We start from the raw sequence: 18611 nt of genomic DNA on the forward strand, positions 1-18611 counted from the left end.
TCCAGTCTATCATTGATGGACATTTGGGTTGGTTCCAAGTCTTTGCTATTGTGAATAGTGCCGCAATAAACATACGTGTGCATGTGTCTTTATAGCAGCATGATTTATAATCCTTTGGGTATATACCCAGTAATGGGATGGCTGGGTCAAATGGTATTTCTAGTTCTAGATCCTTGAGGAATTGCCACACTGTCTTCCACAATGGTTGAACTAGTTTACAGTCCCACCAACAGTGTTTCTCCACATCCTCTCCAGCACCTGTTGTTTCCTGACTTTTAAATGATCGCCATTCTAACTGGTGTGAGATGGTATCTCATTGTGGTTTTGATTTGCATTTCTCTGATGGCCAATGATGATGAGCATTTTTTTTCATGTGTCTGTTGGCTGCATGAATGTATTCTTCTGAGAAGTGTCTGTTCATATCCTTGGCCCACTTTTTGATGGGGTTGTTTTTATCTTGTAAATTTGTTTGAGTTCTTTGTAGATTCTGGATGTTAACCCTTTGTCAGATGAGTAGATTGCAAAATTTTCTCCCATTTTGTAGGTGCCTGTTCACTCTGATGGTAGTTTCTTTTGCTGTGCAGAGAAAAGCTTCAATTTTGCCAAAAACAAATGAAGTACCGAGGCTACCTAATATCCAAGGAAGGATTTTCTATTATTCCAGATAGATTTAAAGGAATTTTAGCTTTTCTTCCATCAAGAGCCAAGAAACTGTTAAGAGGGTTTTGGAGACTGAAAGGATATTGTAGAAATTAGATTCCAAACTTTTCTTTAAAAGCCCGGCCCTTATATGCAGTCTTAAAACAGGATATACCAGACCCTCTAGATTGGACAGAAGAAAATCAGCTAATGTTATAAATGATCAAAAGTGATCTTGTTGGCTGGGTGTGGTGGTTCACACTTGCAATCCCAGCACTTTGAGAGGCTGAGGCAGACAGATCACTTGAAGTCAGGAGTTTGAGACCAGCCTGGTCAACATGGCAAAACCTCATTTCTACTAAAACTACAAAAAATTAGCCAGGCATGGTGGTACATGCCTGTAATCCTAGCTACTCTGGAGGCTGAGGCAGGAGAATCTCTTGAACCTGGGAGGCGGAGGTTGCAGTGAGCCGAGATCACATGACTGCACTCCAGCCTGGGCAATAGAGTGAGACTCCATCTCAAAAAAAAAAAAAAAAAAAAGATCTTGTTAATGCCCCAGTCTTGGGTCATCCCTTATAACCTTCCATTTTCCTTATCTGTACATAAAAGTGATGGAAATGTTTTAGGGGCCCTAACTCAAAAAGAGAGATCAAAATAGACCCTTAGAATATTATAACCAACAATTAGACCCTGTAGCAAGAGGATTACCACCTCGTATGAGAGCCATAACAGCCACTGCTGTGTTAATTAAGACAACTGAAGAAATTGTAATGGAAACACCCCTTACTATCTTTGTCCCTCATTTTGTTGAAGCATTGCTGAATTCATATCATACTCAGCATTACTTGGTTAGCCGACTGGCTTCATATGAGGTCCTGCTTCTGTCAGCCTCTCATATCACCATCTCTAGGTGTAACGATTTAAAACCTGCAATTCTTTTGCCTTCATTTTCAGATGAAATGCCACATGACTGCCTAACCACAACTGATCAATTTCTTTCTCTCAGGTCAGACCTACAAGACACTCTCACTTATAAATGCTGATGTTGTTTAGTTTACAGATAGACCTTACTTGAAGGATGGATCTGGCATCTCCTGAGCACATTACACTATAGTGTCTGAAGAAATGGCTATCTTCTGGAAGCCACCTCGGCTCAACAAGCAGAATTAATAGCATTAATTAGGGCCTGCCAGTTAGCAAAAGAAATATCCACTAATACGTATACAGATAGTAGGTATGCTTTTAGAGTAGCCCATGATTTTGAAATGTTATGGAAACAAAAAGGGATCTTAACCTCTCCGGATCAATCCACTAAAAATGGACATCTTATTTCACAACTATTAGAAGCCATATTATTACCACAGTCACTGGCCATTAGTAAAATTCCAGGTAATTCCAAGTCAGATACTCCAGAAAGCAGAGGAAATCAGCTAGCTGATGAAGTAACAAGGAGAACTGCTCCAAACATGTTCAAACAAGCAAACAAAAAACAACCTGTATTAACTTTTATTTATTATTTTCTTTTTGAGACGGAGTCTCACTCTGTCACCCAGGCTGGAGCGCAGTGGCCGGATCTCAGCTCACTGCAAGCTCCGCCTCCCGGGTTTACGCCATTCTCCTGCCTCAGCCTCCCAAGTAGCTGGGACTACAAGCGCCCGCCAACTCACCCGGCTAGTTTTTTTTTTTTTTTTTTTTTTTTTTTTAGTAGAGACGGGCTTTCACCGTGTTAGCCAGGATGGTCTCGATCTCCTGACCTCGTGATCCACCCGTCTCGGCCTCCCAAAGTGCTGGGATTACAGGCTTGAGCCACCGCGCCCGGCCCAGCAAGTCGATTTTGAAGAGACTGGCATGTAAGTATTAAGTGCCTGGAAATAACGTGAATTACTTGAACCAAGCGACTTTCTAAAAAATATGTGAGTGTGTGTGTGTGTGTGTGTGTGTGTGTAGAGATAGAGGTTGTTTTCCCATCACAAAATTGGTTGTAATATTTAAAGCTGATGTTTTCGGCTATCACTAATTCTCCAACTAGTGAATTGTAAAGGCCCTTAAGGTGAAAAGTAGAAAGTAGGACCTTAAAAACACTTGAGTCTTGACATCCAGTCTTAGAAATACTAAAGAGTGGAAGATGTAGGCTATTAAATGGAACTATTTAACTTTTGGCGGAGAAGAGGAGGAGGGATGTATAATTAACTCGTGTAAGGATTCTTCATCACCCTTAAGTTAAAAAAATAAAAGCTTTTTTCAGAGAAGTCTAGGAGTCCTTGGCAAGAGGCACGTCGGGGTATCTCTTTGGCAGACCTAGGGGCTCCCAAAGCTGAGTCTTTCCGCAAAGGCCTTGCCTCCAGCGCGGGCGCGTTTCCCAGCGCTCAGGCCCCGCGCCCTGCACCAGGCGGCTCGGCGAATCTCCATTGTTCACGCGCTCCCAGTGCCGGCTGCTCACGGTGGCTGCACTTGGGTGTCACAACCCGTCGCTAGCATACAGTAGTGTAAAATGAAGCTTGTTTAAAGACTCTCTTTGATGAGCGAAGATCAAACGGCCTGGGGACCCACGGTCTTAATCAGACTTGAGCCAGGATGGCATTTTCACAAATAGTCCGTTTGCTCGGCTTTGAGCAGACTTTGTGCTCAGCACATTCATCCGGCTGCGGGGCGGGTAATCCCGGTGAAGCCCCTTGCCTGGTCGCAAATCCATTCACACTACAATGGCTGCTGTTGGTTTGCTGTGTCAGTTCATGGGCAAATAAATACAGGGCCTTTCTGACTTAATTAGAGGCGGGTGAGGGGAAAGGCGACTGAGGGGAAGATTAAAGCTCTGAGGGACATCAGGCTCCGCCGTGTCTCCGGCGTCCGGGTGGGCGGGGGAGGTGGGAGAAACCCGCTCTTCTGCTGCCTCCTGGTGGAATTTCCCTAGAAGTTCTTAGTAGGGAAGAGAAAAGAATGTATTAATCCTGTAGCTATATTTATTTTCTATGTCCAATTACTTGTATGTTTTCACAACTGCCTATGCTGCAAACTCTCTAAGGCCAAATATGCTTTGTCCTTCTTAATATTCTACATAATGTTTTGTTAAAAATTAAATCTACACGTGGTAGAATTAAAATGGTAAGGTCGGGTACTGTCACCACCATATTCTTAAAAAAAAAAAAAAAAAAGGAGCTGGGGTGCGAGATTTAGGTTCTTGTTAAATGTTTTAGTTTGGTTGAAGTTGAAAGGCTCTATATTGCATTGCTGGATAAAAATGTCTGGGTCTCCAGATTCCTATGTTAATATATAATGTTATAGGGAAATGCCAGGACAAACAAATATTAAGGAAGTTCAGACAATAGAACTATTCAGGAAGAATGGAAATATAACAGAATATTCTTTTTTTAATTTATTTGGATAATAAAAATATTAATAATCTCAGGTTTACATTTTCAAAAGGAAGATAAAAACATTCAATAGATTTATGCAAAGCAATAGTTATAATGTACTATTTAATAGTTTCATTTCATTTGAGTCAACATGATGTACACGGAGAAAAGGAGCAGCAGGAAAATTAATAAAACAGCATATTGGAAGTGCAGGTCCTAATATAGTATATGTAGCTGTTACTATATATGTCAATGGCAGTTATGCATTTTATTGATAGTCAATATTTTAAACTAGACCCAATTTTGTTCTTCTATCTGTTTTTTGAAGAGTTCTGGCAGAAAAAAAAGTTCAAATTTTTTTAAAGATTTCTTTTAAAGAAAAAAAGATCATGGAAGATGTGTAAGAAATGCCATCTCTAAACGTTCAGTTCAATATGAATTGTGTACTCAATTTGTAGCTATCAGTTAGATGCTAAGTAAAGAATCGTGTACTATTATTTTAGGATTATATTCTAAAATATATTTATAATAATGACTTTAAGAAGCAAATCGACCTCAACCAAAACCTCTCAAAATGTCATGAGTATATTCATTATACTTGTCTACATTTCCTGATTGTGCTATTTTCTCCATCAGTATCTCCATCTTCTCATAATATTACTGCAATCCAGCTGATTCTGTTTACCACAAGAATCATATTCTTTAAAGTAAGCTCTATGTTTGAAAAGAAATGAAAACATTTTGCAAATACCAACAGCTTTGTGAATTCAGCAGAGCCACAAGCTTACTTAGAAGCTGTGGAAGCATTGAGGCAGAGAGTAGAGTGGTGAATTAGCTTTCTACTAGAGCCATAGTCTCCTATGCCTTCTTGCTAATACCATTTACTAGTATCATTTACACTGTCTAAGAATTTTAGAAGGGAACTGTGGCTAGACCTGTGAAGTCTAAAGGTTCAAAATACATGTTTTTTTGTATTTAGAGTTCCTGATTTGCAGGCACAGTCCTAAACTTGTCTGAAAAATTGCTTTGCTGGGGTTTAATTCACAGCTGAGATTAGAAAAATAAGTAAGTAAATAAATAAGTGGAACTTTCTTACAAGTATGTAAGGAGTAGGGGAGAAACAGATTTTTTTCCTGTTTTCGTAGGCATTGAAAGGCAAATATTAGTCAATTAAAGGTGCTTTTCTTGCCCTTAAAAAAAAATCTACTGAGGCCAGGCATGGTAGCTCATGCCAATAATCACACTTTGGGAGGTTGAATCAGGAGGATTGCATAGGCCCAGGAGTTCAAAACCAGCCTAGGCAACATACTGAGACCTCATCTCTACTAAAAATAAAAAATTAGCCAGATGTGATGGCACACACCTGTAGTCTCAGCAACTTGGGAGGCTGAGGGGAGAGGATTACTTGAGCCCAGGAGGTGAAGGCTGCAGTGAGCCATGTTTACACCACTGCACTCCAGACTGGGTGAGAGAGTGAGATCCAATCTCTAAAAAAAAAAAAAAAAAAAAAAAAAAAAAAAAAAAAGAAATCCAGGCCAGTGTGGTGGCAACGCCTGTAATGCCCAGCACTTGGGAGGCCGAGGTGGTGATCCACCGTGAGTCAGTGAGTTCAAGCCGCAGGCCTGGCCCAAGCACGGTGGAAGACCCCATCTCATTAAAAATACAAAAAAATTGCTGGGGTGTGGTGGCCCATGCCCGTAATCCTAGCTCTCAGGAGGCTGGGCAGAAATTGGTTGAACCTGGGAGGTGAGTTGCATGTGAGCCCGAGACCACACATTGCACTCCACCTGGCAACAAGAATCAAACTCCACATCTCAATAAAAAAAAAAAAAAGAAAAAAAAAAGAAAAGAAAAGAAAAAAAAAACACATTTATTCACCGATTAAGAAGCTTAGGTCCGAGAGCTCTGAAGTACAAGGGTAGAGAGAGATGGAGTCCCCTAATCAAAAGAGAGAGACTTTTCCCCTTTCTTTCCTTTTGTTCAGCCGCCCAGTGGACCTGGATATGCCTGCTCCACATTGGATGAGGACAGACCTTCTTTACTCATTAAGTAATAAAGTGCAAATCTTTTCTGAAACACCCTTAGAGACGCATCCAGGAACTGTGTACAGCAATGTGGGTACACTGATACCCAAGTTAACATGTAAAATTAATCATCAAAGACGATTTCAAGTGAAAACTGGGACTCACTGACCATGGATGATGGGAAGATGTGGGCAGAATGTGCTCAACAATTAAAACAGTAATTCACCATATATAAACGTTGTTTTTTTCGAGACAGAGTCTTTGCTCTGCCACCCAAGCTGCAGTGTAGTGGTGCAGTCATAGCCTACTTCAACCTCAAATCCCTGAACTCAAGTGATCCAACTGCCCCAGCCTCACAAAGCACTGGATACAAGCAAGCAGGAACCTACAGAGCCCATGCCACCAGGCCCAGATAAGTAAAAAATGATTTTAAAATAGAGACAGGACCCCTAATATTGCCCTAAGGCTGCCTTGGAACTCCGGCCCTCAAGTGATCCTCCAACCTCAAGCCTCCCAAAACACTGGGATTACAGGTGATGAGACACGCACCGAGCCCCACACAGATACAACTGACATAAAGAATTTCCAAGAGCATATGCAATAGTACGATGAAGTACGATATTTAGGTAGAATAAGTTGAGTATATCTTTGAAGTTTATATATTTGTATAATTTTTGTAACATATACTATTATTTAATATACTTTAATTGTAAGTTAAGTCATTTAATTTTAAAAAATTGTAGTCCTAGGGGGGTTGAATATTGACTTTATACCTATCCCTTTCCAGAGGTTATTAACCAAAGCTCCACTTCAACAGACTCGAGAAAGTCTCAGAGTAAATAAAGGTTAAGTGCCACTTCGATGGTCCCCCACATTCCACCTAGGTTTGACTGGCTTTTCCCTAGTATTTGCCAACTTTTTGAGTGTTTTAAGGGAGAGAAGGGAGTAACATATACACACCCCACAAACACACATGCCCGACATAGATACATATGTATAAGCATTTTATTATTTTATTTATTTTTTACTAAGTACTTTTTAATTATACTTTAAGTTCAAGGCACACGTGCACAAACATGCAGTTTGTTACATATGTAATATGTCAGGATTGTCTGTCTGCACCCATTAACTGTCATTTACATTAGGTATAATCCTCTATGGGCTATCCCCCCCCCCCACCCTACAACAGGCCCCAGATGTTCCCCTTCTGTGTCCAAGTGTATCACTCATTGTTCAAATCACCACCTATGAGTGGAGAACATGTGGGTGGTTTCTTTCTTGCGATAGTTTAGCTGAAAATGATGGTTTCCAGCTGCATCCATGTCCCTACAAGGACACTGGAAACTCAGCCGTTTTTGTGACTGCACAGTATTCCGGATGTATATGTGCCACATTTTCTTAATTCAGTCTGTCATTGATGGACATTGGGTTTGGTCCAAGTCTTTCCTATTGTAATAGTGCAGCAATAAACCATATGTTGCATTTGTCTTTATACAGCATGATGATAATCCTTTGGGTATATACCAGTAATATGGCTGCTCAAGGATTCTAGTTCTAACCTTTGGGATCCACACAATTTGCCAAATGTGAACCAGTTACAATCCAACCAACGTGAACATAGTGATCTTATTCTCACACATACTCTCTCCAGCACCTGTGTTACACCAACATGTTATGCATTAACCACTCTACATTTGGAGTGAGATGGTACAACCATAGAGGTAATAAGAAATATCATCTACATCTGACCATAAAGGGCTGGATAATTTGCAATTTATTTTTCAGTGTGTCTAGATCGGACATGACAGCAAAATCTTCTTTGAGCGATAGTGGACAATGACTCATAATCCTTCTGCGCCTAAAAACACTGCTCTCTTTTCTGGGTTTGCTACATTTCTTGAAATGTGTGTGAACAATCTCTATGTAGGGACATTATCTGAGAATAGAATGTGGATATAAGAGAGGCAACACAGTAAACCCCATATATGAACAGCAAGACATAAATCTAAAGGCCATATAATAATATAACGTACAACAATCCTGAAGGGAGTTTAAACACCTAAACACAAAACATAGAATAAGGAAGAAATCTTTTGTGAGAGACCGGAGTAACGACAGAATAAGCATCTATCACATGTGGTATCATACGAATTAGATCCCATTGTCAAATTTGCTTTGCTGCATTGCGTTTGGTGTTAGACATGAAAGTCCCTTGCCCATGCCATGTCCTGAATGGGATTGCCTAGGTTTGCTTCTAAGGTTGTGTAGTAGCATTAAAGTTTTGTAAGAGAGTTGATCAAATAACGAGTGCCATTTCCCCCAAAAATAAAAGCTCTCACTTAAAAAATTATATAAATGTTGCACACTGTATGTATGCAATTTTTCATTTAGCATTGATCTGAAATTACTGTGTTATAAATTTAACTAATACAGTTATATTCTATTTCATATAATATTCTATTGTTGATAACACCAGATTAATGGTCTTTATCCACGTGATGAATAGTTTGACTTCTAAATTTTTTACTATTTCAAAATTCTTCTGAAGATATGCTGATATATGTATATATCTCTCCTAGTGAATGTGTATGAATTTTTTTCTAGAAAATATACTAATGAATAGAAGTGTTCAGTTATAGGATACAGACATTTTCAAGTTTGTTAAACATTGGAAAATGATTCTTCCAATTTGTAAAAATTCCTATTTGTACCAACAGTATATGAAAATTTTACATTGCTCTACATTCTAACCAACATTTTGCTACTTTTAAAGTTTAATTTACAAATCTGAATAATAAAAATGGTTTATTTTAATTTTTAAATTTACAGTTCCTAGTAATGGAGTATAGATCCATATATTTCTGTTTTCTGGATAAGAAGACTAACCTCACTAAATAGGTTAGTATGACCTTTATACACAAACAGATGAGGATAATTCAGGAAAGGGGAATTTTAGGCTACTTTCTTGAGATCATAGATAGAAAAGTCTAAAATATCTTATTGGTGGCCAAGGTAGGAGGATCATTTGAAGCCAGGAGTTTGAGACCAGACTGTGAAATATAGCAAGACCCAATCTCTATAAAAAATAAACAGACTAGCTGTGTGTGATGTGTGTCTATAGTCCCAGCTACTCAAAAGGCTGAGGCGGCCTTGAGGATCACTTGAGCCCAGGAGTTTGCGGCTGCAGTAAGCTAGGATTGCGCCAGTGCACTCCAGCCTGTGTGACAGAGAGACCCTGTCTCTAAAATACATAAATAAATAAAATACAACATTGGCAAATCAAAAACATCAATATATTTGAAATGCATGTAATGACAAAGTTGAATTCATGCAAAGGAAGCATGGGTGGTTTAACATTAGATGTGTTATACATCTTCTGCCAAGTCGACCACAATAAAAGGATTAAGAAAGTAACGTGCCCATCTTAATGTATGTTGAAACAGAATTTGGATTTTTTTTTTTTTTTTTTTTTTTTTGAGACGGAGTCTCGCTCTGTCACCCAGGCTGGAGTGCAGTGGCCGGTTCTCAGCTCACTGCAAGCTCCGCCTCCTGGGTTTACGCCATTCTCCTGCCTCAGCCTCCGAGTAGCTGGAACTACAGGCGCCCGCCACCTCGCCCGGCTAGTTTTTTTTGTATTTTTTTAGTAGAGACGGGGTTTCACCGTGTTAGCCAGGATGGTCTCGATCTCCTGACCTCGTGATCCGCCCGTCTCGGCCTCCCAAAGTGCTGGGATTACAGGCTTGAGCCACCGCGCCCGGCCTGATTTTTTAAAAAGAATGACCAAGTAAGAACTCTCTTAATATGATCATGTATATGCATATAAAACCTGTATCAAACATCTAATAAGGAAATTTAAAATCAGAAAAGAAGCAAGGAGGCCAACTGTAATTTCATTATTATACATTTATTTGGAGTCCTAGTCAGCCCATTACTTCGATAAAAAAAATACTGATTGGAACTATTAGGAGTTAAATACAACATTTCATTATTCAGAGATGACAATATTATCTTTAGAAATAACCCAATAAATAGATGTAGACATTAATCAGTAAAATTTCAGCAAGGATGGTGGACATAAGAGCACTATACAGGAAATTGGCTGGGCACAGTAGCTCACGCCTGCAATTCCAGCACTTCGGAAGGCTGAGGTGAATGGATCACCTGAGCTCAGGAGTTCAAGACCAGCCTGGCCAACATGGTGAAACCCCGTCTCTACTAAAAATACAAAAATTTGCCAGGCATGGTTACAGAAGTCTCAGCTATTCAGGAGGCTGAGGCAGGAGAGGCTTGAACCCAGGAGACGGAGGTTGCAGTGAGGCGAGATAGCACTACTGCACTCCAGTCTGGGCAATAGAGTGAGACTCCATTCAAAAAAAAAAAAACAAAGAAATCAGTTAAATTTCTCTGTGCCAACAAAGAATTAAAATATTCAAGAGTATAATATTTTAAAAGATATTATTTTAATAGCAACCAAGTATGTAAATGAATTGTATTGAAAATGCTTTGAAGACATTCTATAAACTGTAAATAATGCTCACGAGTGGAAAAAGTTATGAGATTGTCATTTCTCCCATTATGAACTAAAAATAATTCTAATCAAAATCCTAAAAGGTGTTTTCATGAAACGTGACCATATGGTTTTAATATTTATATAGAATAAAAGGACTCTAACGTGCCAAAACAATTTTAAAAACAAAAAGCTAAGAGGATGGAGGGAGGGTGGGGGGTACCCTATAAGATATAAATAATATTTATAAATCATGTTAATTGAGCCAGTTTGATAGTACTGCATAGAGTGGCATATATACCAATGAAATATTAAATACATATTAAATTATATTTCTATATATGCATGTGTATATGCATATATACATGTGTATACATATATGTGCATATGCATATATACATGTGTATACGTATATGTGTATGTACATGTGTATACGTATATGTGTATGTACATGTGCATACGTATGTGTACGTACATGTGTATACATGTATGCGTATGTATACATGTGTACATATGTGTGTATATACATGTATATACACATATGTGCATGCATACATATATACAATGTGCACACATATATATACGCATAACTACATATGGGTGGTTTAACATTAGAATATGTTAAACTGATATGTAAAACAAATAATATTGTAACCTTTCTGACTGAATCAGAATTAGAAATCTGGAGCCTGTGGAACCTACTCCCTGCATGTCCCCTTTTCTTAATCCAGGTACTCCTCTCCCTATTCCATCTTGGTAGACTCTAAGACATTACTTCAAGGTCCTGAAGCTCTATGGAGAAGTGAACTTGAAAATCGTCAGCTCATTGCAAATCTTTCTTTTTTGAGCGGAGATTGGCAAACTTTTTTCTGGAAAAGGCCAGATAGTAAATATTTTAGGCTTTACCTGCCATGCAGTCTCTAGCTTACTACTCAAGTGCTGTTGTAACATGAAAGCAACTTTAGACAATATGTTTGTTCCAATAAAACTTTATTTACAAAAACAGATGGTAAGGCAAATTTGGCTGGTGTATCATAGTTTGCCAACCCCTGGAGGGAAGTTGTAAGTGAAGAAACTTAAAAGCATAGAGTTTTATTATCAAAAATAAGTCTAATAATCTTCCTGTGGGTCAGGAAACCAAGGCCCTAAGTAATTTACTTCAATATACATAGTAATTTGTGGCCCATGTAGTTATCAAAGGGTTACACAGAAGACATTTAGAATTATAGTTAAGATGGTATCTTGTTCCTATTCCAATTTTGCTTTATCGTAAAATCTCTCCACTCTCACCTCTTTCCAGGAACCTTGAAGAATCATGTTCTTCCTAGGAATTACAAATCCCTCGATTCCATGTCTAACATAATTTCCACTGGCCTCTTTGCTTTTCTTGCTTTAGTACCAGTTCTTCTGAATTTGAAAGTCTTCAGGCAAATTGCCCAGGTAAATCATTGCCCCAATCTTAGATGGTCTGGGCTCTTAAAATGTTTCCTTCCATTACTCCTTAAAATGTATCTTTGCTATGTCAGGTTTGAGGTAGTTTCTGTCAGAAGATTGAGGATTTGGGTAAATTCTTCACTGCAGTTTTTACTGCCTGTGACTCAGGCTCTAAAGATTTATTCTGTTATTTTCTGCCTGTTATTTTCTACAGTGGTAAATCACCTTGCAGATGCCAGGGCAGGCCTCATCTTTCTTTTGTATGTGACAGTTGTATCAGTCAGAATGGGCGAAATCCTATTGAAATAGACAAAGCTGAAATCTTAGTGGTTCAAAACAACAATATATTCCACTGTAAAGCCTTTGGGAGTTGGTGAGGGGCTCCACTCCTCCTCATCACTGTCCTTACTCTGCTTCTGAACCTGACAGTGCAGCCACTGTTAAGGAAATGCTGATCACAACATCACAGGAAAAGGAGAATGTAACGAAGCAAGAACTGGCTCTTAAAGCTTTTGCTTGCAGTGACAAGGCTCACTTTTCAATGGCCAAAGTAAGTCAAAAACCCCAACCTGACTTACATGGCACAGAAAAGTCCCCCAGGGAGGGAAATCAGACATTGATGAACTGTGGCCAAAATCCAGCTGAGCCAGAAGCTCAGGTCACCAGTATCATTTCTCCTCAGAGGACTAAGAGTCCTCCTGCAAATTAACTCCTAGTATCCTGTCCCGATGTACCGGATACTAGAGGTGGGTACACATATTTATTTTTGGCTTTGCAAATAAAGACATAGGTCTATTCCTTAACAAAAAAGTAGCTTATTATTAATAGGGCATTTTAATATGTTAATTGAAAGGACACTTCTATGGGTGGAATATAAATGCCATTTAACATTTCTGAGAACATTTATAGGCTTTGGATGTCCATGATTTTTTACAGACTTTTTTTTCTGTTTACCTCATTTACCCCCCCATTCCTGAAATGTTTCTCCATGGATCCTTTTCTCCTGCTTCTACCTCAGAGATGTATATTCTCATCAAAATACACTAAAGGGTTGGTTAAAAATTCAGATTCCTGGGTTATACCTCAAAATAATTTTGGATTATCCTAGAAGCCTATGTTTTTATATTATTTACCAGATACATCTTATGACATTAATGTTTGAAAAACACTGGCTTAGCCTAGAGATTGTCCGTGAATTTTATAAAATCTGTGGCCAGAGTTTTGGGTTGTTAGGGATGCCTTGTTTTCCTTTTTCTTTTTCTTTCTCTAATTATTTATTTATTTATTTATTTTTGCACAAATTTGAGGCTTAACCTGTTTGGCTTTGCTAGTGGACATGTGGATAGATAGATTTGTCTTCTGCTCCATAGACTTACCTTGGATAAAAATCAGCTGCCAGAGATAAATATTACCATTTTATCAATTTATAGGACTTTTTGAGTTAGAAAGGAGAAGTCTGGAGACACAGAGGAAAACTCTCAATATGACTCTCAATTCAAAAAAAAGTGTGAAATTAACTGGGCATGGTGATATGCACCTGTAGTCCTAGATACTTTGTAGGCCAAGGCAGGAGGGTCCCTTGAGCCCAGGAAGTCAAGACTGCAGTTAGCTGAGATTGTGCCATTGCACTCCAGCCTGGGTGACAGAGTGAGGCCCTGTCTTAAACACCACCCACATACACAAAAGAAACATTAATATGGTGGCCTGTATTATGAGCTTGACATACAGGGCTATAACTAAGAATCTCAAGGTAGGTCTGCAGGTGTAACATTGTAATAGTTGCACTTGAGTATCATTTGGGTGATCACACAATCAATCCATTTATCTCAAATTTAGAATGATTCCTATTGTCATTCTTGAAAAATTGCACATTGATTTATTCCCATTGAAATATGCACAAGATGTGAGTGATGTAGATGCAACATCATCACCATCACTGACGCCTCCTCCTCCCCATCCTTCTAATGATTGTGTTGATCTGCATGCTCCTCCCAAAACTGTGCAATTAATATAAAAAAAACTTTCACAATCAAGAAGAACATTCTTAGATTAAGGGTATGAAAAATCGCATAATTTAAAGGATGGATGTTAAAAGCTTATATTACAGTTCTGTTTGCAGAAGAAATGAAATTACTGGATGTGCAATCGTGACATAGTATTTTTTCAAGTGTTTTTTTTTTTTTTTTTTTTTTTTTAGCTTTATCTGAAAAAGTTCACTGGACTGAATTTCTAGTTTACATCAAACAAGGGTTTTCAACTCACTGTCACCGGCAATGTGAGATCAAAAAGACAAAAACAATGTAATTGAGAGGATCTTCATGCTGCAGACAGTTTTAATGTGTGCATCATTTACTGCAGAGAAGAACATAGCGGATGTAGAAAGAATATATTTAACAGGCTTTGAAGAGTTGAATTCGTTGTAATCATATTGTTCCCCAAATTTTTCTTATTTGTGCATATGGTAAAGCCAAGGAATCAGGTGAACTATCCTTGGACAAAGACTCATGAAGTTGCTCTTCATATGAAATCATTTCCTCCTAGGATGTAGTAATATACAAGAATTGTCCCTTTGATTGTTTTGCCTAGTACAGAGTTTGACTAGGCATAGCCCAAAAAAGGACTGTGTGGTGGCCGTGCTCAGAAATCTGCTAATTTCTGAGTTTGTGTAAATATCTGTGTTCACGTTGCTTTTCACACTGGATGGCCCAACATTATTCCTATGAATTCTTTAAAACCAATTTGTTGAATTAGTTTTATATTAGATTACAATATAGTACATTATTTCATGAAGAATGCTTGGATTATAGGTATTTCATACTTTGTTATAGTGACATTCTATAACAGCACTACCTGGTATTTCATCTGGGATGATATACCAATTCTATTCTTGGAATCTTATCTGGAATTAAACGTCAACTAAGTTCAAAAGTAATTATTTTTTTATTTCAACTCTATAAAGTATACAACAGGCACTCAGCAATTACAGCTGCAGGAAAAATACAGAGCAAATCAAAGCAGGTTAAGTTTGTGAAAAAGTTTTTAATCTACATCAAAAGAGTGCAAGTGGTCAATGACCATTTGATGACAGTTTGTTGCATTCTGACTAACAAAGAACTCTTTCATGTAGAACAAATTGTAAGAGGACAATCAAATAACCATAGCTGTAAGAATACCAAAGAACTGACCAATTGTAAAAACATCATACATTGAAATAAATTTGATAGATGATGCTTAAAGAAATGTCCCTTTACTCAGAAAGCCCCAACCTCTGAGTCATTGCCAAGGTCCCAGAGCTCTGTCTGTTGATGCAGGGGCAGAGAGGAGGGCTAACAACACACTTTCAATGTTTTGCTTTCTAGGTCTGTTGAAAACTTGCCTCATAAATGATTTGCATATACAAGAACTCAGAGAAAGCATCCTGTTTTGTTGAGAGGTGCACCAAGTGACTTTTTCATCATTGGTATCATAAAGAGGTGTGGTTAGCAGTCATTTCCAATTTTTCTTTTGGGTTGGACCATTGTCAATGGAGTCTATAAAATGAGATATGTTAGAACTTGACTGCACTAATTTATTTTTACAGAATCTGCACAGCTTAGCAAAACAGGAATACCTGTATACAGACTGATAGAATGTCATATATTAATTTGACCTGCACATACATTTATACATTTCACAGAAATGACGCTGTATCTCATTAACAGATACACAGCTCTGGTACATTTAACAGAAATAAGAGAACAACTTCATCATTTCTGTAATTCATCAATATTATATAATAAAGGCTTATAAATTGTTAGCAGAAAGAACTGTAAAACGCAGCAAGCTAAGAAAGGACAACATTTTGAGGTGTGTTTGTCTTTGTCATGCAGCATAACACCAAATTTGTTTTTTTAATAGGATGCCATGAATTTAAGGCACTTGCAACAATGCCAGATAGCCAGGTCATGTTCTAAACTATGGGACAGATGAATAACAGTACAGTTGACATAATTTTCAATAATACTGACAATTATGACATTAATTCAAGTCTACTTGGACCTAAAAACATTATTCAATACAAATAAAATGAAATAATAATGCTGTGAAACACTAAAAAAATTATATGTACCACAAAATATCACACAAAAATATCTATTTACATAAATATTTGTCTGTGGTCCTATTGTGAAAGAAAAAGTTGTTATGGATAATGCACAGATCACCTCTGTTGTATGAAATCAGTTCTATATCCTTATTTTCAATATGGTAGCTGACTTCATTAAATTTGTTTACCATCAGTTCAGTAATTTAGAAATGAAACAGGAAAAATTCAATAGTTGAGTTTATTACTACACATGTGTAATTCACATGCATATTCCACAATTTTAGGTAAAAATTATGACTTGTAAAGAATATAATCAGAATAAATTTGTTTTGAATGCCATATGGATCTGGTTCATATCTTAATAAGAAAGAAGATATAAACATAAAATCATGTATAGCATTTTCCAGAAATTATTTTTTCAAATGTATTTAATCTATCTCAGTTATTTTAATGTTGTTTCCCTTGGCAGTTTCAGTTTTCCTGTGAGTCAAGACACACAGAAAGCCCTTATTTCCCATACTCAACACATTAACAAGAAAATCATATAACAAATCAAACAAGTTGGCACTATTCTAACTTATGCAGATGTTCTTTAGTGTAACAAAATAGAGGGGTTGTGAAAAATTCAGAAATAGAGTGAGATGCACTTTATGGAACTGACCATGAATTTTAGCCCTAGAGTCTTCATTAAGACAAGATTTAAATCCTAGAAATTCAATGTTGAAAATTAGATGAATGTTTTCTGTTGGTACATCTTGGAAGATGTAGTTTACCTTTATTTTGTGATGATTGCTTCAGACATCAAATGCAATGCTATGGGTGAAATGAACAAAGATGCAGTAACAAGTGGAAGAAACAATCTACAGTTACATTGTGCTGAATGCTACTTCTTCCTTCTCCATTGAACGTATTCATATTGGTTGTCTTAGACTTGAACCATAGTTCCAAAATCCATAGTAAGTGCTCATCTCTGGGACTTTGCAGATTTTTAAAAAGTTACAGAAGCAAATTCTCTTTCTAAATAACAAGGTGAATTTAGTATTCTAGCAAGTCTTTAGCATGCCTAAACCACATTATCTTTCAACAAAATTTACTGAACGTTCACTATAATGTTGGAATCATATATTTTAAAAGCCAATTAAAATATAAAACTCTTGGAATAACATTCATAGCTAGATTTTAAGTTGATATGTTTGATTTTATATTCTAAAATCTGTAGAAAACAGTGGATATCTTGGGGAATAGACCAATTTGGAGAAATTGTAAGAGAGGGAAAACCCCAGAAACATAAGAATAACAATAATATTTTAGGATTAAAGTTTTACTTGAAGTTTATTCCCTTTTCATTTTGTCCTCCAAAATTTTGAGAATATTATATTTTCATAAGATATATTCTAAGGTAGTTCTGAGTAAGAACAATTCAAGCAAAATTTATAATACTTGCCTTCTTAGTTAAGGTGTAATGATCTAATTGGACTTTTTCTTCCAGAAATGTAGGCATTTGATTGATTAAAAAGAAAACTCTACTGAAAAAAAAGCAAGCCTCAATTTAATATACCAAATTCACACACAGTGCCAAAACAGAATGCAGCTTGAAAGCTTCTATATTTTCCTTCATAGGTATAATGCAATTTTGTCCAGGAAATGCTTCCAAATGGCTGAGTTACTTATGACAGCTAATAATAGTCAACTGGCCTGCCAGTGAAGGACTCAGTTTAATTTGTGGATTCTTTTCTCCATGTGAATAAAGTAAATCAGCTTGACATTGTCAAATCTAGTCTTTTTTAGGTAGTATGAAATTGCAGAATTGTAGGAATTCTGTTCTATTTAAAATTTATTTTAAAAAAAAATCAGGTTCCTGTTTTCCTCCGTACTCCTTTCTTACTTAGACAAGTTTATGGACTCAGCTAATTCACAGAAAAGGAAATCAACACCTGGCCAGGTTCTTGTTTTGTTCTCTGACCTCAAATAAGTAATGTTCCTGGTCTCGTAAACCTGTAAATCTTAACTTTGACTTTGGGCTTTCTTTCTTTGTCTTTTCTACTTCTTTTATTTTTGTTTTTCATTCCTGTTTTTTGTTTGTTGTCTGTTTTTTGGTTCAGGCCTAAGACAAGAAGCTAGTTCAAATAGGTTTATGATCACCTTTGTCTCTCAACTCTAGACTGACTATGTTGTATAAGTGAAATTGGACAGGAGTTTGGTTTAATAACTTTAGTGAAAATGCTTGAGTTTCTGGCTACACATATAATGATTTGAATTTGTGTTGTCTGTTCAGACACTGACATTTACAGATGAAAGATATACATAGCACCTATATAGTTTTTATTTATTTTTTGGATGAATTTTAATCCCTCCCCATTCCACCCCACCCCAAGGGTTTATTTTTATAAAAGGGAATACTTTAAGCCTCAGTTTGAGGGTATGTTAGGTAAAACCAATTGGCTGCTAGTCATTTACTTCCAGGACCATCTTTAAGCACAATATTTTAAAAAATATGAAATGATTTTGTGAATTGCTTTTTTCCCCCACTCTATCATGCCAATTTATCAAAAAAAAAAAAAAAAAAA

This window comes from Rhinopithecus bieti, unplaced genomic scaffold (genome assembly GCF_001698545.2).
Source record: "Rhinopithecus bieti isolate Rb0 unplaced genomic scaffold, ASM169854v2 scaffold_364, whole genome shotgun sequence".
Taxonomy (NCBI): Eukaryota; Metazoa; Chordata; class Mammalia; order Primates; family Cercopithecidae; genus Rhinopithecus; species Rhinopithecus bieti.